This window comes from Lepidochelys kempii, chromosome 25, assembly GCF_965140285.1.
Source record: "Lepidochelys kempii isolate rLepKem1 chromosome 25, rLepKem1.hap1, whole genome shotgun sequence".
Lineage (NCBI taxonomy): Eukaryota > Metazoa > Chordata > Testudines > Cheloniidae > Lepidochelys > Lepidochelys kempii.
In genome coordinates, this window is record NC_136404.1 from 15,906,475 (window position 1) to 15,932,825 (window position 26,351).

Genomic DNA, 26,351 nt, shown 5'->3' on the forward strand with positions numbered 1-26,351 from the left:
TCTCTTCCTTTGTTACCTTGTTCTTAGTTTAGAATTACATTGTAAAGGTTCTTTTCAGGGCTTCACTTCTGTTGGAGTGGTATTGCTCTGAGCATGCTTTGTCTTAATACTTGGCAGTTGAATGGGCAGAGGATACCCAGGGATGGAGCTAATCAAGCACAGTAGTTGTCGTCCCCCCCCCCCCTTTTTAAACTTTTTTTCCTCCAGCTATTTCAGTAGCTAAATTAACATGTTGACAGCACTAAAATGCTAAGTTCATGCTTACAAGATTCTGTCTGCTGCTGGTCCCCATTCTCTGAAGAGTACACACCTGAGCAAAACTTGTAGCACTGAGCATCTCTGTGATTTGCAGAGACTGTCTTAATGCAAAAGAAGCCCATTGAATTTTTTTTTAGCCTGTGGCTTGTAAATAAATAAGCCACAAAGCTCTGTTTGTTGGAAAGATTATCCCTGTCCAGACCCAGAGCCTTGCAATAGTTTGTCTCCTGTCGCTCTTTCCTTTTGGTTCCTCTCCATAACCTTGGGTGCCTTCACCGTGTCTCGTGTCCTTCCAGCGACATTATGTGGTTATTTTCTAGACTGGGGGTTTTTTTTGGTTTTTTTTTGCATTCAGCATTGCTCTTGGGTCTTTGGGGGTGGAAAATCTTTCGGGTTTTCAAAAAGATGTTCAAGTCTATTCCCATCAGTGGTAACTCTGGGAACTGCAGGTACAAAAGGATTAATGGCAAACAAATATAGTACATGTGCAGTCCCAAGTGGAGCAAAAATATTCGGCATCACAGCCACTGCTGAACAGTTCAGAGCCAGGCCTGTATACATTGGCTGCTGTTCTCAGCTTAGCACCAACAAATAAAGCAAATGGATGGGCTTCCAAGAAGGGCCTGAGAAATGGCTTTCTGCTGTGGCCTGTTGCTTTTGCTGCTGACAAATGAAGTGCTAAGCATGTGACATCTGGATAACCATAGTCCTGTGCCAGTGTGTTCACATCTGCTCACAACCCAGTGGGTGTGAGGGAGAATAAATAAAATTCTTATTTCAACAAGGGCAGGTGCTGTTTTTGCCTTTTAATCAGCCTGAATGTAAGTTAGTTACACTAGTTCTGGTGGCAAGTTCCGAACTTAAGTGCAGCTTTTCTTCTAGTACTGCAAAAAGGCGCAGCTGATGTGTGTCCTCGCTTCCTGAAGGACTCTGAAGGCAGCTTTCCAGGAACCCAGATAGAGCGTGATGTTTGTTATATGCTCTCCAAACGTTGCCCTACTGTCTGCAGATTGGCATGCAAGAAATAGAACTACAGTGTACTGCTGAATGGTCAACTACAAACTAACTTACCTAAAATTTATAGGTCAGGCCTATTGAGGAAGGGGAGAAAATCATTTGCATTTGATTGCATGTTTTGGCACTGGTGTACCAGAAAGTACAAGGTTCTTTTCTGGTACTTGTATGAGTGGGGTGGCGGGGGGGGAGAGAAGAATTCCGATCATTTTGGGTAGGCAGAAGTGGTGCATGATCACCTTTTGGCTTTCCCAATACTGTGCTATGTGCTTTCACTTAAATCAGCCAAACAGATTCAAGGCTGCAAAGTTTTGCTTCTAGGTTTTTAATGTGAGGAGCTAGTGGATCATTAAGGCTGAGCAGCAGTAAGGGACTAGATAAAGCATTTTTGTTCTTGTTCATATAGATGGGCTTGCCTTCATAAATCCAGTCACTGTCTATGCAACAAGACAAGTCCATAGGGTATATTTTGGGAGCAGACTGCTGACCTAATCTGAACACACCTTTGTGTTTCTCAGGCTTGGAGCCAAACTAGCACCTTCCACATAAGGCAGGAGTCAGCTGGAAAGTTGCTTAGCACAGCCCCTTGTTGGGGTAGGCAAGAGTGGCTAATGACACCCAACACCTCATTTGTTCGTTTCTGGTAACGAGTTCCCCACATTGTTAGCAGGGCCATAAATTCGCAGAGGAGCTCAATTTACCAAAATCATGGAGTTATTTTGTAACAGAGAGAGAGATTTATTCTCCTGCCAGAGTCTGCAAAGAGAAATATGCATTAATGTAAGCTCATCGAGGCTGGGATCGTCTGTTGCTCTTTGTTAGACTTAGCACACTGGGGTCCCAATCCTGATGGGGTCTCTAGTTGTTCCCACAATCCAAGTGATAAAGTTTATAATTAGTCTGCTGCTGGGTTTTTTAAGTTTATCCATTTACACTAAGTTAAAGTCTCAGCTGTGCACACTTTCAAACAAGCGGTTAAGTTTCTGGATTTACAGCCCATCTCTCCAGTTAATTGCATGGATGAAAATTGTCCTGACCTTGGTCGGTCTGTCACAAAACTGCAAATCGGCTGTGGACTTCTTTGCATTCCTTGCTGCTGTGGGAGCTATAAAGGTCCTAGGGAGACTGTTTTCAGAGTAGCAGCCGGGTTAGTCTGTATTCGCAAAAAGAAAAGGACTACTTGTGGCACCTTACAGACTAACAAATTTATTTGAGCATAAGCTTTCGTGAGCTACAGCTCACTTCATTGGATGCAAAGCATAGTCCAGTCCTTTATACACTGCAAGCGCAAACTGGGTTTTATCTATGTCCAAAGCAGTGGTTCTCAACCCGTGGGCTGCATGCGGCCTAGTAAGCGCACAGCATGCTTTTGCATATCTTCCATGCTCCTTGCTACCTTTTTGTTAAGTTTTTGCCCCTTCCCTCATAGAACTCTTCTTTCAGGTATACTCCTTGCAACCCCCAATCAGAATAAATGTTTTAAAACTGTCAGGGCTAAATAAACTAGTGTTCGCAGACTTAGTGAAGTAACTTCCTGCAGTGATGCTATATGTGATCCTTCTTCACTAATCTGTGTATAAGATTTTTTTTGACTATTTCATGAGTAATGTTAATGCTATACAAAATATGGCTTTGCTGTAGAAGCAAAGCTTGTTGGGTTAGCAGTTGCTCATTGTGAACTGCCTGGCTATACTACAGCCCTACTCACAGCGTTGTGTGCCTGCAAAGGAAGACTTCCGTTCTGTCCTTGGTCAGAACACAGTCTGCTCTGCAGCTGTCTCTCTTCTGTACCAAAATAGACACGTTGTACTTCTCATTCAAAGTGGGTCATTCTGTCTGTCTGATTTACTAGAGGGACTCAAACACTTACAGCTCTGGAACATCTCTGGTCAAAAAGACACAGATCTATAAACCACATTAAAAACTGCCTGCACTGTATTGTCCAGTAGCTTAGAGAGGTGGCAGCTTCATTAAGAATCTGAATGTGTAAACACAGCTTGTGGCTGACTTTGATCATGCTAGTAGCCCCATTGAGCAAAATTACATGTGTGCTTAAGTGTTTGTGGGATTAAGCGGTAGGGTTGCTTCCAACTTAATTAAGAGCCACTTTTAAACTGTTTTTAAGAATATGCACGCAATGGCTTTGCACAGACTTAATCTATTTTTGTAAACAGATTTTTGCTAAATTGGTGCAAATTGTATAGAGACAACCTGCTACATTATTCTAGCTAGAAACTTGGACTCCCCATTGCACCTTATACAGTAACAATATTGGACTTTTGTAAGGTACAAATAACACCCCTTGTTCCACCACACACAGGACAAAGTCAGCCCAGTAAGTGTTAGATTAGAAGGCTAATTTTCTGTTACTAGGTCAAGCTTTCAACCTACTGACTCCTCAAAATTGGATGAAAGCCTTTTTTTTTTTTGGTGAGTGTTCTACTTTTCTTAGCTGTTCTGTTTTTACTAGCTGTTCTGTTACGAATAAGTGACTTTTCCTTCCCCTGGAAAAAATCCGGTGGAGCAGTGTTGAGTAGGCTATTTAATATTGCTTAGGAGAAAAAAAGGAAAAGAGAAGAATTTAAATCTTACTTTTTCTGTTCACAATAACTACATGGGCTGAGCTGACAAGAACACAATTTAATGTCAAAGGTATTTCACAGCTTGCATTGCTGATGACCTTTAATTTTTGCTGGTGCTGCTTTAATGCACAGGAGTTTAGGAGTTAATCTGGAACAACTAGAAATTGATGTTTATGTGAAGATTAAAGCCAGTGACATTTACCAGACACTTACTGGAGAAGCTGATTGGGAGTCGATGGAGGTTTGGTTTGGTTTTTGAGCTGCCTCTTTGTTCTGCGGGGTTGCTAATATTCCCAAATGCAGTATGCTTTTATCAGTGGCATCTGTGGTGCACAGCCTCTGACTCATGTGCTCTTTGAGTGAGAATGACACAAGGAGAGCAAAGACAAACAACTCCCTTGGCTCAATGAGCACTCTACAGAGGGGGAAGGAGACAGTGGTCATCTTGGAAGGACCTTTTTAGCAGTACTCTTAATAATTACCACCCTGAAGTGGAGGAATTGTTTTTTCACTCATTTAGATTCTGCAGCCTGTGTGGTAGGGGACGGGAGTTGATGACGACCATCCTGTTCATTGATGGAAAACCCTATGTGGTTGAGGTCCCACTTAGTAGAGGCTGGTAGTTTGCAGAGGGGGAATTGGTCGGAAATTGGCCCAGGGACCTTTCTTTGAATGTTTGTGAAGCATCACATGTTCTTTTCAGCACCCTCTGAAATGTTCTTAGTGTAACTGAGGTTATCCTGTGTGCTCTGTGTCCTTACTTGGCTGATTCTCTCAGCTCAGAATTTTAATGTACCACACTGTAGCAAGTAGCACATCAAACGATTCAGCCCACAGACCATTCCTATTCTTCCAGCAGAGGTACTGACAGAAAGGGGAATACCCCTTTGGCACCAAACTACTTCAGTCAGTGGCACCAGGTCAGGTATAAATAGAAGATACAGATTGCTGATCTCTTAGATACGTTACTTCTGTTAAGAGGCTATAGAGAGTCTCTGCTTCCCAGCCCAATACATCAAAGATTGTCAATCAATTTATTAGCTGAAATTCCTGCAATGCACCTGCCCTGTGCAGTGCCTGTGTATTTTAACAGCATTTTAATTGCCGGATATCAAGTCAGATTCCATAGCAGTGCTATGGCTGGAGGGCTGTATTTCTCAGCTGTGATGCCTTAAGTGCAAGTGTCCTTTCTTTAAGTTGCTAGGACCTGGAGGCAGCTTTTCCATTATTGGGGTGAAGAGGCTTGCACTGGGCAAATGAGCCGCTAAATTACCTTTCAGGTGTATCAGTCCCACCACCCTGCAGTTGAGCTCTGTCTGTTCCAAAGATCAAACTAAAATCAGACCTTTTTGATGTCTGATATCTGAAGGGTGTTAAACCTCGCCTAGAAAATCTAAGCAAGGCTGGACATACTTCTCTGATATGACAAGTTTTGAAGTGTGGGGGTTCTTGAACCACACATCTTAATTACTTGCCTGGTGTCCTCCTTTAAGTGAGATGTATGATATTTTTACTCAAATATATTAATGTGTGGAATAGGCAAAATTTAATTCTGCTGATTCTAATCATGGCTTTACATCCTTGCAATTTGGTTACCCAGTCCTTTTGGTTAAATGTCTCTTCTTCTCCCATCACTTATCATGGTATGGGCGCTCGGAACACCTGACAGCAAAGGCCTGGAGCTGGTGATCTTGACATGTTTATGCTCTTGATGCATTGGAAATCTTCCTAAACATTCAGTTTGGTCTTAAATTGATCTTCTGTTCTACACACTGTGGCATAAATCTGAGACACTCTTCATACCTGTTGAGCAGAGGATTGTTGTTTAGCCTCTGCCAGAAAGTATAATGGCGGTTTGCCTTCTACTTTGAGTGGTAAACACACCAGTATGAGTCCTTAACTGACCCACATTGATGTTCCTCCATTGATGTCATGTATGTAGAGCTCTACAGATTTACACCAGCTGAGGATCTGGTGCATTGATCTTCGAGCTGTGATCTTTCAAAACAGAACACTGTGGAGCCGAAGTTTTCACTTTGGGAGAATTTTTATAGCCAACTTCCACATTGTGGAAATGTGGCCATGTTAAATACAACAGCATTCACAAATGCTGTTCTGCTTTCAGGTAGCTTTTATATTTGGGGGCTAGGAAGAATAGAACAACTTGGAAACAAGTTTTTTAATGCTATGATCTGAGATCTTGGCAAGATAACAGTATGTTACAAAGTCCCAATGCAGTGACTAATTATCCATGAATAAGATTTTATCACTTTGATCATCTCTGCACAGAAATTTTTTATCCAGTCTTCCACCATTGCACTAGCATTTTAATACTGCTCAGATTCCAGACAAATGGTAGAGAATTGCTGAAAATTCTCTGCAGACAGCCACTTTCCAGGTGAGCTCTTGTTGCCAAAGGAGTACAGTGAGTCTGCTGCAACAGTCTGTAGTTAGGCACATGGAGAGTACATCTTTGCCCCTACAGGAACCCATTGTGTTAAATAGCACTTAGGTGGCCAACTTTTGAAACTTAAAAGCCTCCAGAAGAGAATGGGGACAGATAGGGGAGTTTCCATATTGATTCATATTCTGAGCTGAAGTTGAGTATCTGACAGCCTTGTTGCATGTGGGTGGGGAATAAAGCACCAGAAGGGGGGTCTATAGTATGTTTCTGGGAAAGTGAAATATTAATTCTGGTGTTTGCTTAAGGGAGATTTACCCACAGGTGACCCTTCTAGGAATAGATAGCATGAAATCAAGCTATTCAGTTTCACTTTTGAAGATGTTGAATTTCAGTCTCTTTAGAATAGTTTTCTTTTATGAATTGTGGACTTTAATAGAAAGTCTTCTCTAGTCTTGTGGCTGAATATCACGCTGAGCAAGTGAAAACTTCTTTGGAATGTTGAATTCAAGAAATGCATGATGATATGGCTGTTAAACTTAAAAGCCACTAATGTGAAATTAGTTAATATTAGGACTCATATGAGTTAAGAATATACAAGCATTTGTGTGACTTCAGCAGAAGTGAAAACGGGGATTAAGTCTTTACAGTTGAATTGGATTTTCCAATCCATAAACCTGTTTTAGTGTCCATTTGGCTTCTATTCTAAGGCTTTGGGATATGAGAAATGTTCTCAAACCTTGTACCACTTGTCAGTGTCTTTGTTCCTCTGCTTCTGTAGAAGTAAGCAAGATAGTGACCAGTTTAATGTGCCTTAAAAAGGCCCAAGTTTTAAACCTGGGAGGGTGGGGTGAAGGTGGATTTGAAATTTAACTTTGACTAGTCTAATGGTCTGTCTTCACTGCGAAGTTAACCTGAATTATAATTCTGGAGTCCTGTCCTAACACACACACATTCTTCACTCGAGTGGTGCTGCTATTAACTCATGTTGGCTGGCCCATCAGGAGGCTTGGACTAAAAGCTTGAGTTAGCACAAGTCAGCTGCTAACATGACCACTCTGCAGTGTGGACGCAGGCCAGCTCTACTTGAGTGCCGCTAGTTCTCCAGTTCCTTCCAACAATTTCCCCTCTGTGCCCGGAATGTTCACAGTTTATCCCATAATTCACTGGGAAAGATAATTCCTAGAGGGGCTCAGTTTACCGCAGTGCAAAGAACCACTGGATATGCCCTTAGAAGTGTTGGCACCCACACATGAGTGGAAATCACTCCAGGATGGACACTGCAGCCCGAGTGTTGTTCACGGTGTGGGTGCTCTCACTTGAGCTAGGCTAACTCAACTTGAGTTCCTTCTCTTAACTCCAGTTAGCTACACTCTGCCATGAAGACATATCCTAACACATGTTTAAGTCATAGAGTTTAAGGCCAGAAGGGACCACCAGCTCATTGTCTAGTGGGCTGTGCTATATTGGAGGTCAAACGCCAGCCACTACCACACAACACCCAACAGCCAGAATCAGGCCAAACTATTACCAACCTCGGGAGACTAAACCAGACAATCCTCATCTAGAGAAAGCTGTCACTAACATGTTATCTCACGTTCATATCCTAGTCTAGACAAGGCCTTAGTGTTAACTAGAATCCCAGGGCAGCATTCTTTCCCCGCCCATATTCTGTACTAACTCCAGCATGGGACTATTTAGAAAAGCTGGACAAGCACAAGTCCGTGGGGCCGGACGTGCTGCATCGGAGAGTGCTAAAGGAGTTGGCGGATGTGATTGCAGAGCCATTGGCCATTATTGTTGAAAACTCATGGCGATCGGGGGAGGTCCTGGACGACTGGAAAAAGGCTAATGTAGTGCCCATCTTTAAAAAAGAGAAGAAGGATGATCCTGGGAACTACAGGCCAGTCAGCCTCACCTCAGTCCCTTGAAAAATCATGGAGCAGGTCCTCAAGGAATCCATTCTGAAGCACTTAGAGGAGAGGAAAGTGATCAGGAACAGTCAGCATGGATTCACCAAGGGCAAGTCATGCCTGACTAATCTAATTGCCTTCTATGACGAGATAACTGGCTCTGTGGATGAGGGGAAAGCAGTGGATATGTTGTTCCTTGACTTTAGCAAAGCTTTTGACATTGTCTCCCACAGTATCTTGCCAGTAAGTTAAAGTAGTATGGGCTGGATGAATGGACTATAAGGTGGATAGAAAGTTGGCTAGATTGTCGGGCTCAACGGGTAGTGATCAATGACTCCATGTCTAGTTGGCAGCCGGTATCAAGTGGAGTGCCCCAAGGATCGGTCCTTGGGCTGGTTTTGTTCAATATCTTCATAAATGATATGGAGGATGGTATGGATTGCATCCTCAGCAAGGATGCAGATGACACTAAACTGGGAGGAGAGGTAGATACGCTGGAGGGTAGGGATAGGATACAGAGGGCCCTAGACAAATTAGAGGATTGGGCCAAAAGAAATCTGATGAGGTTCAACAAGGACAAGTACAGAGTCCTGCACTTAGGACGGAAGAATCCCATGAACCGCTACAGACTAGGGACCGAATGGCTCAGCAGCAGTTCTGCAGAAAAGGAGCTAGGGGTTACAGTGAAAGAGAAGCTAGATATGAGTCAACAGTGTGCTCTTCTTGCTAAGAAGGCCAATGGCATTTTGGGATGTATAAGTAGGGGCATTGCCAGTAGATCGAGGGACGTGATCGTTCCCCTCTATTTGACATTGGTGAGGCCTCATCTGGAGTACTGTATCCAGTTTTGGGTCCCACACTACAAGAAGGATGTGGGAAAATTGGAAAGAGTCCAGCGGAGGGCAACAAAAATTATTAGGGGTCTGGAACACATGACTTATGAGGAGAGGCTGAGGGAACTGGGATTGTTTAGTCTGCGAAGAGAAGAATGAGGGGGGATTTGATAGCTGCTTTCAACTACCTGAAAGGGGGGTTCCAAAGAGGATGGGTCTAGACTGTTCTCAGTGGTAGCAGATGACAGAACGAGGAGTAATGGTCTCAAGTTGCAGTGGGGGAGGTTTAGTTTGGATATTAGGAAAAACTTTTTCACTAGGAGGGTGGTGAAACACTGGAATGCGTTACCTAGGGAGGTGGTGGAATCTCCTTCCTTAGATATTTTTAAGGTCAGGCTTGACAAAGCCCTGGCTGGGATGATTTAGTTGGGGATTGGTCCTGCTTTGAGCAGGGGGTTGGACTAGATGACCTCCTGAGGTCCCTTCCAACCCTGATATTCTATGATTCTATGACCTTAACATTGACAAACCATGCGCATGTCGTTAGCAACTCCTGCAAAGTTTCAGCTTTTAAGTGGCTTAGTACATTTTTATGTGCTAAAGATAGGCTTGGTGCGCCTGTGTATTGGCACTTTGTTTTAAAAGGGCTGAGTGCCTAGTCCTTTTGACACCATGCACACTGAACAGCACCGTGTTTATCTGGCTTGGAGGTGAGGGACTAGAGGCCTGAGAAACAGGACGTGCATGTTTCATTCCTCTGCCATTGACTTTCATGAGGCCTTGAGTAACTGGCCTCAGTTTTACCCCTTTGTGAAACAGTGATAATACCTAACCCAATGATGGTACAAGGCTTGATTAAAGCATTGTATATTAGACACTTTGCACTGAGTAGCACCTTAGCCCCAAGCATTCTGAAGGCTTTAAAAAAAAAAAATCGGTCTGTATAAATGCACATCTGAGCCTGCCACAATCTGAGTGTTAATTTCTTACCATTCACCAACAGTAGTCCTTTAATTGGAAAAAAATCTGAAAACAAAGGGAAGGCAGATTTGACTCTGGTTTTTTTTCCACCTTTAACAGTTACTATGGCCACCCTTTGTGTCAATTTTATTTTTACATGCTGGGGAATGGTTCAGTGGAATGTTCCATTTATTTTAATGGTCTGCAGTTGTCAAAGGAATGTGGAACACACTAAGGAAAACAAAGTTGTTGGAGCAGTGAACTCTGCTTCACTTTAGCAGCTCCAGCTATGAAGTGGCATAATTTTTTTTTCCCTACAGTAATTTCATAAGAATAAGAATGACAATAGTGGGTTCAACCAACGGGCCATGTAGTCTAGTATCCTGTTTTCTGACAGTGGCCTGTGCCAGATGCTTCAGAGGGAAGAAACAGAACAGGGCAATTATCGAGTGATCCATTCTCTTATCGCCCAGTCCCAGCTTCTGGCAGTTAGAGGTTTAGGGACCAAGAACATGAGATTGAGTCCCTGACCATCTTGGCTAATAGCTATTGATGGACCTATCCTCTGAACTTATTGAATTATTTTTTGAACCCAGTTATACTTTTGGCCTTTACAGCATCCCTTGGCAATGAGTTCCATGGGTTGATACTGCATTGTGTTAAGAAGGGCTTCCTTATGTTTGTTTTAAACCTGCTGCCTGTTAATTTCATTGGGTGACCCCTGGTTCTTGTGGTATGTGAAGGGGTAAATAACATGTCCTTATTCATTTTCTCCTCACCAGTCATGATTTTATTGACCTCTGTAAAAGTTATTCCCCCCTTCCCCATCATCTCTTTTTTCCAAGATGTACAGTCCCAGTCTTTTGAATCTCTCCTTATACGGAGGCTGTTCCATTCCCCTCATCATTTTTGTTGCTCTTTGCTGTACTTTTTCCAATTCTAATATGCCCTTTTTTGAGATTGGGTGACCAGAACTGCAAGCAGTATTCAAGGTGTGCGTGTACCATGGATTTGCATAGTGGTGCTATATTTTCTGTCGTTATCTATCCCTTTCCTAATGGCTCCTAACATGATTAGCTTTTTTGACTGCTGCTGTAAATTGAGCAGATGTTTTCAGAGAACTATTCACAGTAACACCAGATCTTTCTGTGTGTGTGTAGTGGGGATTGTTTTCCAATGTGCATTTCTTTGCACTTATCCACATTGAATTTCATCTGCCATTTTGCTGCCCAGTCACCCAGTTTTGTGAGATCCGTTTGTAACTCTTTATAGTCAGCTTTGGCCTTAACTAGCTTGAATAATTTTGCATCATCTGCAAACATTGCCACCTCACTGTTTATCTCCTTTTTTAGATAATTTATGAATTTGTTGAACTACACTGGTCCCAGTATAGATCCTTGGGAGATGCCATTATTTATCTTTCCATTGTGAAAACTGACCATTTATTCCTACCCATTGTTTCCTGTCTTTTAACCCGTTTCTGATCAATGAGAGGACCTTCCCTCTTGTCCCATGGCTGCTCGCTCTCTTAATTAAATGTCTGGACTCTAACATGCTGTGTGGCAGGGGTGGGCAAACTATGGCCTGCAGCCTAGATCCAGCCCCTCAGGGTTTTGGATCTGGCCTGCAGGATTGCCCCCAGTAGTGCTGCAGATCCCGCACTGCTCTCAGAAGTGGCTGGCACCCGCGGCCCGGGGGGGCAGAAGGCTCTGTGCTTTGCCCTTGCCTCCAGGCACCACCCCCCGCAGCTCCCATTGGCTGGGAACGGGTAACTGCAGCCAATGGGAGCTTCAGGGGAGGTACCTGGAGGTGTGGCAAGGGCAGTGCGCGGAGCCCTGTGGCTCCTCACCCCACCACACCAGGGCTGTGCAGAGATGTGGTTCTGGCCGCTTCCCAGAGCAGGATGGGGGCAGGCAAGCAGGGAGCCTGCCCTAGCCCCGGTGCGTGCCGCTGCCACCCCAGAGCCGCTTTAGGTAAGCGGTGCCAGGCTGGATCCCAAACCCCTCCTGCACCCCACTCCCCAACTCCCTGCCCTAAGCCCCCTGCCTGCACCTCGCACCCCAATCCCCTGCCTTGAGCTCTCTGCCACACTCTGCATCCCAACCTCCTTCCCTGAGCCCCCTCATACACCCTTCACCCCTCCTCTGCCCCAATCCCTTGCCCTAAGCCCATTCCTGCACACCTCACTCCCTCCCGCACCCCAACCCCCTACCCTGGCCTTGCATACAATTTCCCCACCCAGATGTTGCCCTTGGCCCAAAAAGGTTGCCCGCCCCTGTTGTAGACCATTTGGAAGCCCAGAGCTTCATGCAGTGCTTGGTTTTGCTTGGATGATTTTTGGCAACGGTGTGAGGAGATCTTCAGCTTCTATCAGATTTTTTTTTTAGCTTTGATTCACTCTGCCAGCAAGTGTATCGTATAAAGCTGAGTGTTTAGTCTTGCAGCAGAATATCTTTACTGCTGGTCTGCAGTTCTGAGCCACGGAGGTGTGGGTTTAAATATGCATCTTATTTTACTGTTGCAGTACAGGTCCTAAATTTCCCCCAATTTTAGTTGGCATCAGATCTTGACTTGTTTTTGGTGAGGAGTACAGAAGCGTTCTTCTGTTCTCAGTGATGATTCACTTCTTGCAGGTTTAAAGTACGCCCCATTTGAAGTGAGATACCTACCTCTAAAGTGACTTTTAAATAACTTTTTGTTTTTGTTTAATCTGCTGAGTTTGGGAGAGGGTGCCTGGGTCTAGTTCTGATTTTAGAGGGAGTGTGTGTATGGGGGAGGCATTGACAGGGTCCCCCCAGTAAAACCAAACCTGGACTCAGCTGTCCATTGCTACATTTCAGTGACTCAGTTTAGTTGTAGTATTTAAACAATCACTGCTGCTGCATGGTTTGCCATGAACTCCCCGTTGAAGCCTCCTCTGCACTATGTTTTTTCTGTTAAATCATGTTTTGAATTGACCTCTCAGCCAGTGGGTTGCTGATCTTTCAGTCATCTAGCCCCAGGCATCCCACTGGAATGGGGTTAGCTGATGCTTTCTGTCTTTTTCATAGCATGACAGAAAATAGTGTAGAACTGGACTTAAGGGAAGGTGTCTGCTTGCTTCTGGCTCCGAACAGTGCGTTGTGCCTTATTATGCTGTAACCAAATGAACTTTTATTTTTAACAAATCCTCTTTTAGAGACTAACAGAATCCTCACCCAGCCTCTAAATTTGGCATTGACTTGACTTACACATGGCACACTACCTCGCTTTTCTGACTATTCGAGCACTTGATGAGGCATTAATAAGCTTCAAACTCCTACTCTGACATTTCAGAAAATGAGATTTCTGCTGCATCGGAGTAGTCAGGGACTGAGCTGACTGACACTGATTCATCTGGTACTAATGGGTGTTTATTTGCAAATGGTGTGTATTTTCCCACAAGGTTCAGCTGTAGAACAATCCACAGCATAAAATGAGCTTGCAGGAGCATTGAGTCAGAAATCCTGCTATTCAGCTGTCCCCCTCGAACAGATCTTCAACAGGAGAAGCAATGCACTACAACTGGAGGCCACTTTAGATGTCACATGGCTCCTCCTGATTGCCCAGCTCAACATCCACTGCTTCCTAGCTATCTCACTGTGCTATGGTCTTGTGCCCAGTCTTGATCCCAGTCTGTCTCGTGCCCAAGCTTGTGATGCTACAGATGGACTAGCTTGTGGTATTTTTAAGTGTGGGGGATTGTGTAATTAGTCACTCTTGCAGAATCTGTAAACTAATGAGGCCAAAGAATGCACAATGCATAATGCTCTCTGAGCATTTGTAAGCAGCAAATTTGCTACTGTCAAAATTCTTTACAAATTACTAGCCATCACCTGTACCTCTCAGTAGCTAATGTTATGGGCAAGCACCCTAGAAATAGCTGCAGATGTTACCATAATTGGAGCAACTAGTATTCTACAGAGCCCTTGTATATGCTGGGAATTTTAGCCATAGCTTCTTCTGGGGCAAACCCTTGGTGTAGAAAAGCTAAGATGCTGTAGGCCACAATTTGCCTCAGAGGCAGTTTACCCCTACTTGAAACTGACATAAGCTTACTCTGGTGCTAATAAGTGGTTTATAGCCTCTCTATGGCCATGTCTACACTACCCGCCGGATTGGCAGGTAGTGATCAATCTATTGGCGATCGATTTATTGCGTCTAGTGTAGACGCGATAAATCAATCCGCACTCGCTCTGCCGTCGACTCCAGAACTCCACCACGGCGAGAGGTGGAAGCGGAGTCGACGGGGGAGCGGCAGCTGTTGATCCCACGCCGCGAGGACGTGAAGTAAGGGATTTTAAGTCGATCTAAGATACGTCGACTTCAGCTACGCTATTCTCGAAGCTGAAGTTGCGTATCTTAGATCGATCCCCCCCCCCCCCCCCCGTAGACCAGGCCTACATAAGAGAGCTGTACCAGTGTAAACCCAACTGTTGCTGTCCTTCACTGAGTGTAACAAAGGTAAATCCCCAGTATAGATAAGGCTGGAATTTCTGATCTTTTATTTGCCTAGAATTACTGAATGGGAAGAGGAGGGGGAGGTGCTCAAGCCTTTTTAATATAGTAACTTCTCTGCAGCTGGTGGTCTGGTGCATTTAGAATCTCTTTAAAGTATGGTTGAAAGGAGGCAGTTGGTGCATAGGGCACCTTTAGTCTAAATATCTGTTACAAGTGACAATTTGTTTTTGCAGAAAACTGAAGAGGAGGATTAAAAGCAGCCTTGTTAACCCTTCCAGGCTGGCCATTGAACTGTTGGCCTGGAACTAGTAGTAACTTCCCATGTTAGATGCCTTGAACTCTTTCGGGAGTTGAGCTGTGGATCTGATAATTGTGCTCAAAACCAATGTTCAAACCCAGAATATTTCTATGGGGAATGAAACATAGCTCACTTTTTCTTAGGAGGTTATGGAAGGATCTTCCTACTTGTAGTGTGGCAAGGGGAAACTGACCTTGCACAGAGGGAGCTTCAGGGGCTGTTTCGCCCATTAGTGGCAAAATTGAAGGATGTTTACATTTGATGACAAAACACTAGGGGTCAGAACAGACACATCTCATTACTACTGATTTTTGTAACTTGCCTTGTATTTCTGGCTAGGGCTTCCTTCCTTCTTGACAAATAAAAACACCAATATTCCTATCATTGGAGTTTAACCATTATTCCAGATTGAAAATTTTGTTTGCTGTGAGGCCATTATTCTCTTCCTACCATGCTGGGGAGCAGTTTCCTAGTGACCTGATCATCTGCCTTCATATTGTCAGTTCCATTCCATGGAAGCTGCTTGTCCGTTGTTAGAGCAATTACATTCTCCAGCAGAGAATTAGTTTTACTTCATTTACTTTAATGCTGGGCTGCTACGCACTTAATGTCTGTGGAATATTGAAATCCCTTGTGTGAGCATGGTGAAGGAGGGGGGTGAATGGATGCATGCACTAAATATATTTTGATTGTGTTTTAAGTCTTCAGTGACTAATCCCACCTGGCTTCTCATCCTAGCTTTCTGCGTCTCCTTTTACCTTTTCTACAAGCTAGTTGTGTAAGAGAAAGGAATGGTATCTGGGGCATTCACATTACATCCCCTCCATCGCAATTACCCACACTTTAAATTACAGCACGTGTTTCTATCCTAAATTAGGTGTTGACACAATGTGGAAGCAGGGAGGAGCTACAGCATCCTGCTGCGTTATCTGTCATCCCAGGCAAAGAATTTAACTAATCTTAAACGATTCCCTGAAAGATCATCAGTGTGTCTGAGTAATACTTAAACTTAATTGAAGGTTACCCCTTGCTGTGACCTATTCTGTTCTTTCAGGTAAAACCCTTTTGCTCTTTTAATCCAGAATTACCCTAAACTACCATACGCATAGCATCCTTTTTCTCCTTTTAACCTTTCTCCTCCACCCTGCTTGTAATTGTAATTAAAATCATTGGATGAGCCCAAAGGCCTGATCCTGTGAGATGCCAAGTACCCTCCTCCCACACTGACCTTAGCGGGAGTTGAAGGCACTCAGTGCCCCCACAGGATTTTGCCTCAAGTTTGGATGCTGAACCCTATAGTTCATAACCCACAACAGTTACAGCACTTTGTAAATGGTCAGAATACAGCATTCCCTGAAAAGACTTAAGTAGCTTTTTGTATGAACTTGCTCCTTCAGGATTCTGAGATCTGAATGAGTCTGATTTAAGAGAATAGCTTCATGGATTAAGATTAGATTTTCAAAGGCACCTAGTGGATTTAGAAGCACGTCCCAGTGGATTTTTTTAAATCTTCCCCTCAGCTCTGCCACGCACTTGTTGTCTGCGGGTATATTAAATATGAATCTCAGATGATGTATTTTCTTATTTCTCTGAACCTTTTGCTGCAAAAACAAAACCTCACGTGCAGTGGAGAGAGGTTTGTACACAGGGCACTGATTCCTCCAGGCCGGGGGAGTAGGCAGTGCGACTCACTAGCCTCAACTGCTCAGCTGACAAATGTAGGCAAAGTTTGACAAACAGCCCACTCTGAGTGGAATGTGTGGCAGTTTTACTCTGAAGTTGAACAGGATGGTGACTTTATAGAGGGGGTGGATAAAGTGGGAGGGTGGAGGAAGGGAGCAAGACACTGAAGACTTATGCATGTTCTTCCTGATGGTTTTTAGCCCTAGAAATACTTAATGTCAAAATAGCTGTCAGCCACCTCCAATGCACCTATATACAGGATCTTTTCAAAACACACAGTCTGCCCCTTTGCTGACCCTTTGTTTTAATTTTAATGTTGCAGACATTGGACGTTCAAGGTATAATCTAGTTAAGACTCAAATTGAGGTGAAATGTGAATGCCCATTTTTGCATCCAGTCTCAAATTGCAGTGTTATGATTGGTTCCTGTGCACTTACTTACTTTTTTTTTAAATGATGGCTCCTTTGTGTATTGTTGCTTCTGCAAGCTGCTGACCATAATCTCCACTCGGTACCGACAAGACGGCGCACCCCTAAGCTTTCACACATTCATAATTATTCTTATTTTGAAAAGATGGCTGTTCTCCAGAGACTGTTATGACTTTGTGACGGAGCAAATAACCACGGAGGCTGCCCTGCTTTTATCTCTAAATATAAAGGAATCCTTTCTTTCTGAGATGAACTACTGCTGCTAACAACTGTGCACTTCTCATTCTGGCATTCTATAAGCATGTCAGATATTATTAATCATGGTTACAGTAGTGCCTATGGATCAAGCATGATCAGGGCCAGCTTGTGCTAGGTACTGGGTAGAGCAATACACAGTCTCTACTCTGAAGAGCTCACTGTCTAAAGCTGTTTAAAAACACATGTTGAAGAGACCAGCTGATATTGCATTGTCTTCTCTAAACCAGTTCTAGTTAAAACAAGTGCAATCTGAATCTTATGAATAAACTTTCTTCAGTAGGACATTGCTAAGATTAGCCTGTTTGCAGGGTCCAAAATGTTTTATAAGCAGATACTTTCCCTAAACAGATGTCTCTTTAATCACTAAACATCAACGACCCACCCTACAGCAATAAACTACTGTGCAGCCAATAGAGAGGAAATTGTTTTAGTACAGTTTCCAATTACTATAGAAACAAAGTTCTTTGTTTTGAACTGTGGTAGGAAAAATACCTTAAATGTCCCTAAATTAAATTCAAGCTTTCTCTACTCTGGGGACTATTTTCAGAACTAATTATGCTATTTGTGCTGTAGATACCAACACTGATTCTAGCTTACTCTTGGGAACAAAACAGTGGCATAGCAGAGTCCATGTGCTTTCGGAGTTAAGCAATTCTGTTGTCAAGATCACATTTTTTTAATGTAAGGGATCTGTTGCATGAAACCAGTGGCCACACAGACAGACTAAAGTCATCTGTATGTTCACAGCAAAACTCCTTGAACGGATGTAAATAACTTGTGAATTTCTCAGTAATAATCTCTTATGGCACCATTTAGCAACCTCAGATTTTCTGGCCTATTGAAAAAAACGCCACTAACAAGTCAACATGGTCCATACTCTGGAATCGGATACATCGGATACGGGTACCTGTGGCAAATTAAGGTGCAGCAGTATTCTGAGTGGTGACACACTGCTTGTCTGAGTGGTTGCTCTTTCTCCTGCTGTTCTTCTTCATTTTCCCAGGATGAATAAGAAAAAAGTCTGTCCTGGAATGACTCAGTGTAAGTCATTACTGCATTATGACACTAGTGGGGTGAACTTTAGATCTGCGTCCACGAGGCTATCCCCAGACTCATTCTGGAGATCAGAAAGGGTTAAAAGAGAGGGAGGAAATGAGACTTAACTCCTGTTTTAACTAATTATTGAAATTTGAGGCACTGAGAATCAGTTTTCTGAGTAAAACATGATTGCTAGAAATTGCACTTCTGGTTTAGTTAAATCCTGTCTTTTTTGTATGCTTAAATTAAGTTCTGCAGACAGTCGGGAGCCAGTTGCAAAACAAGTCTCTAACAGGTAGTTAATGTCCTATAGTAAAATGAAATTGTATGGAAAAGCTTGGTGTTAAATCAAGTATTTATGCTGTAAATGTACTGCTCTGGCTTGCTCAGTTTGAATAGAAATAGTCACCTGTGAGTACAAGTTGGAGAAATCTCTGGTGGGGGACAGACCAGCATGAGGACCAAAATCATCCTGCCTAATTTTAACACACTAAACCAGGAGTCTCAACAAAGTTGCCACTGTATTGTGTAGACGCAGAAGGAGATGTGGGATTTGTTGTATCTTTTGTTCAGTGGCCACCCCTTGGGGGTCTCAAAGTGGAATTTAGAAGAACCTGTACGTAATGATAACTTGCAGTGTGTTCAATGTCTGTTTAACTTAGCATGTGACAGTTCAGTCCTTTGCAGTGTTACCTTTTTATTTAACCTTACAAACACACTGGTTTGCCTTATTACTCGTGTGTGTAAGTGTGTGAGTCAGTTTTGTCCTTTCACTCAAGTGAAAAGTGGTGCTTTGCTTTTGCTCTTCCTCCTCCTCCTCCTCCTCGCTGAGCCTATAGAACTGAGGACAAGAACAGTAAACTGAACTCACTGTGTGGGTAGTGATATACTGTAGGAGGGTTCCCCAACCCCAGAGCCTCAGCAGTGATGCAGCCCACTGACGTAGTTTTTCCTGCATCAGAGTGACTGTTGCCTAGGTGCCTCACTGAGCCTGCCTTTTTTTGTTTTAATGTTCAAGTACAGAGCTGTGAAAAGCCCACATGCTTTTTTACACTCTAAAGCAGTGTTGGCTAAATGCCTGAAAAACATTCTCTAGCAGTTGTGGGAAAAATTCCATTAATTTTTACAAATCTTTTTGTTCCCCCCTCCACCCTTCTCTTCAGAGATTTACAGTAGTTCTCCAGAGAACTGAAACCTCATCTCACTGGCAGAGGCTGAGCAATCTTGATCAACTAACTTCAGTGCTACAAATTAACTTTGACACTGAACCACACAGAAATTAAACATATATCTGGCTGTTTTTACCTATTGTAATACATTTTCCTCATCTCCAACCACTCTCAACTAGCTGAATTGTTGAAGGTGTATCCTCAAGAAATGAACAGGTGCTCTTCCTTGAAACTGGACTGCAGAGGGTTTTAAAATATTGAGTACTAGCACATGTACCTGACACTGCTGGCTGTGTTTCTCATATGCTTGTGCATCAGGTTTTAAGATGTAAGCTGCAATAGGGTGGGTGGGATTATAGTGTCAAAATTATTTTGAAGTTCCTGAGAAAATGCTGGACTGTCCATATCTTGTATTCTTGTAACAGCCGGTATTGATTGTATTTTCCATCAGCTGTAAGAACAGAGTTCATTACACTAGTTGAAATCAACTTGGCAGATGGCAGTAGTACTTCAGTTGTAAAAATGCACTGGTAACTTTTTGCATTGTAATTTGCTCTCCCGGATAAAAAAATTCCATAGCCAATGATCATGCTCATTTGTCTTGGAGTATTACAAAGCTAGGTGAATTCTGGGGAAGTTCGTGCCTTCCTCAGCAATTTACCCAACACTGGTTGCTCTTAGACACTGTTGTAGTAGATAGACCATTGGTTGTCTTCAGTTTGTCACTTTAGCAACACTGTGACAATTGCAAAATTCTGTTCCATGCGATAGAAACCTGTCTGTTTTGCTCTTCTTTTTTAACAAGTTAAATTAGAACTTCAAATTTCAAGAGTGCAAATTGGGGATTAAAGGGACATGGCCAGGTCAAATTTGGTCTCAAACTTTTTTCTTTTGAAATTAGGTGGGGTTTTTTTGCAAAGCCTACAGCCAATAGAAATCTTTCCATAACATGTTTTATATTGAAAAGGTTTTTTAAGTGACACTTGTGCCGCGTGTACGACCTAAACTTTATAGAATTCAGCTAGTGCATGAGACTGTGCAGCTCAGATGAAACTGACCAGTCAGTTAGATTTTCCTAATTTAAAAAAGAGACTGGTAAAAATGATGGAAAGATAAATTAGATACTTTAATGTAAGATGCACATATAAGGATGTACGAGAATGCATGGGTTATTAAACTTGCTCCTGCACCTACTGAACCTGTAGCAGGATGGCAAGCTAAGGTTTTCTGACATAAGTTCATAAGGTTCAGTAATACAGGTGTGTTTCTGACATGTATTTTGTGTAAATGATTTGAGTAAACGGGTAAAATTCCATTAAACCCTTCTAAGGCCACCCTTTTCCTAGGTCATGACAAGTGAGCTGATCGTGGGACATGAATTTCCTGTTGCCCTCATTGCCCCCATTACTCTCTGTGATAAAACAGCATGCCAGAAAATCAGGTGGTTTCCTGTCACTTGTTCCGTTTTCGGTTAATTTGCTTGATAGGGAGGTTATGGTTTTCCAGCTTTCAGCTTGCTTCAGGTCCTCTGCTCCTCCTTTTTTAACACTAGAGCCCAAAGTTGGAAGTACACAAAGCTTTTTAGCTTGTAAAGGTATCTGACACAGTCAATGTTGACAAGTGGAAATTTCTGGTTTAAAAGTTTTGCTTAGAAGTTATAGTACAGTCTCATTAAGCATCTTTAATGCCATGCAAAGCCAACCTGATTTTGCTTAAATATCTTACTCGGAGCTGTGGGTAAATAAACTTGATGCATTCTTCTCCCCCTTGTGTTTTTAAAACTATGAAGCAGAATACATTTTTAAAAAGACTGACTCCTTAAAGAATGCTGGTTATGTGAAAAATGTACAGTACTACAGAGCCATGCTGGTGACGTCCTTTATCTGCCCCCTTATCCCTGCCAACATGGAGTGCCTCAGGCATAGGCCCTGCTGTATGCCCAAATACCTTCTTGCCCTTGGATGTCTCATTGCGGCCTTCAGCTTTGGTCATCACTTCTATCATTTTGACTTTCAGCCCCTGGCTAGAAAGTGATTTACTGAATGCTGTACAACTGAAGTGACCCTTCTTCATGGAAGTTTTAGTTTGTGTCATCAGATACCATTAGGCTTCTATAACCTCAGGGACTTCCAGTATCTGATGTTGCAGACTGCAACATTTTGCAACATTCTGAGTTCCATTGTGAAGGGTGTAAGTGCGCACTAGATGCTAACAAGTGTTATCTTGAAATGATCACGCAGAACTAATGTCCAATGTTTTTTCTTTCAGGAATAATCCAGGAACAGTGAGGAAAGGTATGTGCACACTGGCCATTTTGAGCCCTTTTCTTAAAAACTATGTAACTAAAATTGGCATGCCATTCCATGGCATACAGCTCTGTCTGATAGGAATGGTTTCTGGTCTGTAGTACTGCTCAGCATTAACAACTCTGATAGTTCAAACAGAACTGAACCTTAAACTGACCATATCATTAGACCTATAGGACAAGGCTTCGCTGAATTGGTCTGTGCCCCATACACAGCTCTCTTCAAAAGAGGTCTTGAAAGGACTATTCTTAACAAGCAGAGCAGGTTACTGCTGAGTGGTTCTGCCTCACATGTAAACTGCATGGATCAGCTATTTTCCTCCTCCTGCAACAGGAAAGGGAGGCAGCTCACTGGCGCCCTGCTCTTGCTTGTGGCACATAATGTACATTGTGGGCCTGTGTCTAAATTTATTTGGCTCATATTTTATATTGCAGGGTATCTGCTTTCCTCTTATCTCCCTTCACATCCATAGCACCCCGGATGTGGCACTTCTGAGCCTTTATGACCAAGCTGTCTCTTATCTCCTTTCTGTCAAGTTACCTTTGTGGTTATGCCTGCTGAATTGCAAAAGATCCATATTGCACAAAATCTCTTATTGGCCACAGGCTGGCTAAATTCTTGTAGAAATCTTTAGAATTCATTAGGTTGCAGTAAGAAGTTGGGCAGGATGAGCAGTGCACACTGAAATAGCTTTTTTAGATCTTGCCAAATTCCCAGACATTGCAGTACATGCCAGAAAGCATAAATATAAGTAGTGTGTCCTTGCCTGAAATACTGTGTGGGTATCTGATCTCCCTGCCTCAAAAAGAATACAGAAGAGCCTTAGGGTTGAATAAGAAGAATGATTAGAGGCATGGGAAAGCTCCATATGAAAAGAGAAGACTGGGATTCGGTGGGGGTAGTACACGATAGGTATACAAAATGAAGAAACGTAGAAAGTGCAAATAGGGGCTCCTAATTATCCTCTCCCACAAATTCACAAACAAGGAGATGTTCAAGAATGCTGAATGACCACAAACTTAAAACGAATGAAAGGAACTCCTTTTCTACACCACGCACTTCACCTGAAGAACTTGCTGCCCCTGGCTGACACTGAAGCCAAGAGCATAGTACAGGGGAGGGCAAACTATGGCCCACAGGCCGGATCTGGCTCATCAGGGCTTTCAATCCGGCCTGTGGGATTGCCAGCCCTATGGTGCAGTGGGGCTAAGGCAGGCTCCCTGCCTGCCCTGGCCCCATGCCACTCCCGGAAGTGGCCAGCACCACGTCCCTGTGGCCCCTGGGGGGGTGGGGGCAGAGGGCTCAATGCACTGCCCTCACCTGCAGGCACCGCCCCCCCCCCCCCTGCAGTTCCCATTGGCTGGGAACGGGCAACTGCGGTCAATGGGAGCTTCAGGCGTGGTACCCACAGGTGAGGGCAGCGTGCGGCAGAGCCGCTTGCCCCACCCCAAGGAGCCACTGCCAGACATGCTGGCCACTTCCGGGAGCAGTACAGGATCAGGGCAGGTAGGGAACCTGCCTTAGCCCTGCTGTGCACCTCTGCCACCCCGGAGCTGCTCGAGGTAAGCGGCGCCAGGCCACACCCCAACCCCCTGTCCTGAGCCCCCTCCTGCACCCTGCACTCCCTCCCATACCCAAGCCCCTGCCCCAGCCCTACATTCATGGCCCTGCATATAATTTACCCACCCAAATGTGGCCTTCAGGCCAAGAAGTTTGCCCATCCATGGCATAGTAGATTCAGAAAAAGATCTGATGAAAAGAACATATGCAGTCCCTTTGGAAAAAGGAAAAGAGATTTCAGAAAGGATAAATACACTCTTGTGTGTCAGCTCTTAAACCAATATTAAATTACAAGGATCAGTAAGAAACCTTCCCGCCCCGCGCCGCAAAAGCAGGTTATAAATCTTTCTTCCCTTCTACTTCTGAAGCACTGAAACATCTGGTACTGATAATTTTTATTTGATAAGCCACTAGCTTGCTGTGTATGGCAGTTTCCGTAGTTCTGTGTTCCACAGGCCATCGTGTAATTATGACGGGAAAGGCAGGTGGTGTAAGCCAGTGCTCTGTAGTACATGCGGTCCACACTGTGGAAGAATTTGAGTCCCTGTCCTAGGTGTCTTTGGAAGGTGGCACTAAGTTTAAAGTGCTCTACATACCAGAACTCTGACTCCTATTAGTGAAACCTAAAAACATCCTTGTCTTCCATTAGCAAACCAACCAACGTGAAAACACAAGCACTTCTCTTGCTCGGACTCTGTCATTAACACTGTAAGCATGCTAGCATACAGCATTCTCTGTGGCACAAAGCACAGAATTCTAATGGGATTGGTATTCCTGGCTCATGTAAATATGCCATTCAGAATATTCCTGGGTGTGATTTCGCATAAGGTTGTCCCCTAATAATTGATTTCTACACCTTGAAGTGCACGCTTTTTTTTTTTTTTTTTGGCTGGGCTTAGTTGCTAGAATTAGTGGTTTTTTTAAAAAAAAAAAGAAAAAAAAAAAGACCAATATGTTTGTATTTATACTTGAATAAAGCTTACATTTCTCTCAGGACAATTGCCAGACTTCAAAATATAAACCACTGCCCTGATGGGGCAATCTATAAACCACAGTACAAAGAAGTGACTCTCCAACTTCGAATCAGGTTTATTGTGAAATCTAAAGAATTGGCGTTCCAAGTGCGGAACAGGGATGAGTAGAAACAGCATGATCAGTCATTTCCCTGTCTTAGAATGAATGATAGAGGCACTGAAACCCTTGAGAGAGGATGGAACACGACAGAAAAAGTAAATTACAAATACACTCAAAGTTTTCTAATACGAAGTGAATGAATGTGGATTGGTGATTGTAGGTTGCCCATCTTTAAATACTGATCATCCTTTGTATAAGATGTATTCTGTACATTTTTCAGTATCTTTTTTTAGCCATTCATTCATTATTTACAATTTCTGAAAATACATCTTCCACTGTGGTGTCCTGAAATGCGCCTGATCTCTTCAAGCCAACAAAGGGGCAGGTATCATGCCTTTATCATGATTTGCATATTTTGCTCAAACAGCAGAGGCATTTTATAAAGAAATAAGCTTCCTTAATCAACACAATATTGAATACATGAAAATTGGAACTTCCTTCCTTATTCCTAACAGGCAGGGCAAAGATCAAAAGAAAAGCTAACTTGCTTAAGGCTTTTTTAACCAGATTTTCCTTGCATTTTACATTCACATTTGTAACCTAATAAGATTCTGACATCCACCTCCAGAGATGTAGAGAAGTTCAATTATATATAAATAGTTTACAAAAATGCATCTTGCGTAGGAGGCCTGGTTAAAATTCAAACTGAAAAACCTTCTAGTAGTACATCCAAATGTGCACTCATCTGGGAAAATCCCTAGATAAGCACAGGATTCTGTGTGCACTGGGTGGTTACCCTACACTTGTACCAGTCTAAAGTGTCTGTTTTTGAAACTGGGGGCATTGATCATTATGTGAACCATACTCCCTGCAAACTAGATCAAGGTAACAATGCTATAAATGTGAGCCTGCAGCCTTGGAATTGGACCATTGTGGTAGGTTTTACTTAAACTGGAAGTGATTGCAACACAAATATGCAGAATTAATTGTTTTGCCTCAAGCCAGTCACTTGCTAGGCAAAGTAGGATCTACATTTGGTGGGTTTGTAGTAACTTCTTAAGAGAGCTATTTTAAATTTTTGGAACACATTTCAATCTACATCAGTCTGTTCTTATGTAAACTTTCTTTGGAGTTGAGGCAGTGGGACATAATTATTTTCAGCAGATTTAAGGATGGGTAGGCAGAGTCCAAGGGCTTAGCTAAATTTGAAAATTGTTTCTTACTAAGGTAGCATGTGAATTTAAAGTGAAATAGATTGATTGTGGAATAAATGTTTACACATGGGGTTAATCAGAAACAGTGAATCTGAAACAACTCCATGTTTAGACAAGCTTGTATTAATTAACTCATTTGCAGCTGATCAGTCTTATTTGTACTGAAAGGCTCACCTTTCCAAGGCAGAGGGCAGTCCTTTTTCTGGTAGTTTAACACTGAGTCTTCACTAGAAACCGTACTGTGGCACTGGGTTGTGACGCTGACATGAGGTCATGCGTCACTGTTTCTTACCAAGGGCTAGACACATTGGTTGCCGTGACACTTACAGATGCCTAGACTGGATGCCTAGATTTTCTACAGTGGTTGTCACGTGAGTATGTATATTTGAGAGATACAGGTTTCCCAGAAAAGGTGTAGGAGGCTTGAAGTGTTTTGGTTCAAGGTGGATAAAAATCTGTTTAAATCAATCCGTGAGTTTTATTTGAATCAGATTTTTATTTAAATGAGAATAAAAAAAAAAGTAAACCTGTTTAAAACTCTATTTGAAATTATGACAGCGCTGTTAAGGCCTAAATTTACTTCAACAAAATAATGTAAATGTGCTGCATCAGTGAGCCCTCCTAAAACAGCAGGTTTCAGGGTAGCAGCCGTGTTAGTCTGTATCCGCAAAAAGAACAGGAGGACTTGTAGCACCTTAGAGACGAACCGATTTATTTGAGCATGAGCTTTCATGAGCTTCATCGAAGTGAGCTGTAGCTCACAAAAGCTTATCCTCAAATAAATTTGTTAGTCTCTAAGGTGCCACAAGTCCTCCTTTTCTTTTTTCTGCTAAAATAAGTTAGTGTGCTGCTCCTCTATACAGAATATGTGCTTGGGGGGCAT

The 26,351-nt window shown here is 42.9% G+C and overlaps 1 protein-coding gene across 17 annotated transcripts in view; it reads left to right on the forward strand.

Annotated features, from left to right (window-relative positions):
* Positions 1-26,351, forward strand: part of GNG7 (G protein subunit gamma 7) — a 128,123-nt gene that overhangs the window by 53,960 nt on the left and 47,812 nt on the right. For 14 of the 17 annotated variants that reach the window (XM_073324379.1, XM_078850615.1, XM_073324375.1 and 11 more), the window contains one exon: positions 21,583-21,608. The exons of the other annotated variants lie outside the window; for them this stretch is intronic. The gene's annotated coding sequence lies outside the window, so the exon portion shown is untranslated. The remainder of the gene's footprint in view (positions 1-21,582; positions 21,609-26,351) is intronic. 17 annotated transcript variants of the gene reach the window in all.